The 2,293-nt window shown below is 53.2% G+C and overlaps 1 pseudogene; it reads right to left on the bottom strand.

Annotated features, from left to right (window-relative positions):
• Positions 1-1,481: 1,481 nt before the first annotated feature.
• LOC102845284 overlaps positions 1,482-2,293 on the bottom strand; it is a 2,326-nt pseudogene continuing 1,514 nt past the window's right edge.

The raw sequence follows: 2,293 nt of genomic DNA on the forward strand, positions 1-2,293 counted from the left end.
TTCACCTTTATCTTGTTGTGGTGCTCAAGTATTTCATAAATTCTGGATATAAGTCCCTTATCTGATATGTTATTACCGAATACTTTTTCCCAGTCAGTGGCTTCCCTTTTTACCCTATTGGAGAAGTTTTTGGGTGTGCATAGGGATTTGAGTCTTAGAAGATCCCATTCATCTACGTTATCTTCTCCTGGTTGTAGGTTTTCTAGGATACTGAGAAGACTGTTTATGTTGTGGATTAGGACTTCTAGTGCTGTTCCTAGCTTTTCTTTAATGAAGTTTATAGTCCTTGGTTTTAGTCCTTGGTCCATGATCCACCTTGAGTTGGTTTTTGTGTATGGAGTGAGGTGTGGGTATTGCTTGAGTCTTTTGCAGATATTTTTCCAATTTTGCCAACACCATTTGTTTAAAAGGCTGTCGTTTCCCCACTTGACTGATTTCATATCCTTGTCAAAAATCAGTTGGCCATAGATAGATGGGTTGATCTCCGGATTCTCAATTCTATTCCATTGATCTATGTGTCTGTCATTGTACCAGTACCATGCTGTCTTTACCACTACGGCAGTATAATAGGATTTGAAATCAGGGAGTGAGATACCTCTATCGTTCTTCTATTCTTAAGGAGTGCTTTGCTTATCCGGGGCTTCTTTCCATTCCACACGAAATTGGAGATTGCCTTTTCCATCTCGTTGAAGAATGGGATTGGTATTTGTATCGGGATTGCATTAAATGTGTAAATTGCCTTTGGTAGCATTGCCATTTTTGCAACATTGAGTCTTCCTATCCATGAGCAAGGGATATTCTTCGACTTTTCAAGATCTCTTTTTGTTTCTCTTTTTTTTTTAGAACAGAAGAGCTTTATGATCCAAGGGAGTGTCCATGGGAGCTGAAATGACTGACCAGGCTGTTCTGGGTGGCAGCCTGGGCACAGGTGGCAGAGGGCACACACTGAGAGGTTCAAGTCCTCAGAGGTGCCACCTGTGCTGCTGACCCCCTGGTAGGCACCTCATCAGGCAGCCCAGTCCTACCCAGAGAGACCAACTTGTCCTCCCTGGAGCCTGCCCAACCTAGGGCGGAGCCCTGCCGTGGGATCCACGGGAAGCCATGTGCAGGGGATGTGGTGCTGCCCACACGTTGTGGCTTCGAGTAGGCGGTGGGCATGCGCCAGGGTAAGCAGGTGCTGGGTACCAGGACATGGGAGGGGCCGGAGCAGTCTGCCCCTATAAACAGGCTCTGCAAGTCCCTCCTGGGCCTCAGTCACATCCCTGAGAAATGCCGAGGCCACCGTGGCAGGCCCTGAGCCGCCCTTGACCCACTGTGGGCCTCTGGCCACCTGCCACCTGGACTGGCCACTTGGAGGGCATCAGCCCGCAGCCAGGAAGCTGGACCGGGAGGGGTGGAGGCCGCACAGCAGGCTGGACGCAGGCAGACCTTCTGTGCTGCAGGGTGCCACCATGTCCTGGAATCTGTTCCCAGCAACCAGCCTAGAGCTCCTCATAATCCCCGCCCCCGTGATGCTGGCTGCTGGGGTCCCCACCCCCCAGGAACGCTTCCAGATCATTGGGGGGCTCCTTCTTGGTGCGAGGAGCCTTCTTCCTCTTCCCCCCCTCCTCCCTGTCCTTGCTCTTCTTGTGCTTGCTCTTTTTCCTGGTCTTGTCCTCCTCTTCTTTGCTTCGCTTCTTCTTCTTCTTCTCTCTGGAGGGAGGCTTGCTTTCCTTATCTTCATCACTGCTGCCCCTGGGGCCAGGCTCCCTAAGGCCCAGCCCTAAGAGATCCGAGTCATTCTTGGGTCTAAAGGAGGGTGCAGGGTCCTGGGGTGCCTGAGGTGGGATGCTATCCTCATCAGTCAGGTCAGAGATGTCCTCACGGATGGGGAACTCGTCCGCTTTCTTTGGCCCATCTGACCCTCGCTCTCAAAATCGGGGTCGTCCATGACGAAGGACAACATCTGGGCAGCGATGGGTCCCTCGGGGTCACTCTCAGAGGATGCTGCCCCCTCGGCCTTTACTCCCTCAGTTCTGTGGGAGGGGCCTCCAGTAGAGGCTGTGGGCCTGGACACTGGCGCCGGGAGGGCAGGACTGCCTGCAGCCTGTGTCTCCAGCCCCAGTGGTCCCTGGGCCTGTGTGGAAGCTGGTCCGGCCAGAGGCTTCGAGCTCTTCTTGGGCCTTCTCATCTCTGGCTCCACGCACAGCTGGGGAACTAAGACAGGGGCTCTGGGGAGCCCCCCTGGCTCCTCCACTTCCTCCTCACTGGACAGAGTGATGTGCTTACTGGGGAGGTGGTCTTTAGCCACTGG

The sequence above is a fragment of the Elephantulus edwardii genome, unplaced genomic scaffold (genome assembly GCF_000299155.1).
Source record: "Elephantulus edwardii isolate Elephantulus edwardi_28Jun2011 unplaced genomic scaffold, EleEdw1.0 scaffold00341, whole genome shotgun sequence".
Classification (NCBI taxonomy): Eukaryota; Metazoa; Chordata; class Mammalia; order Macroscelidea; family Macroscelididae; genus Elephantulus; species Elephantulus edwardii.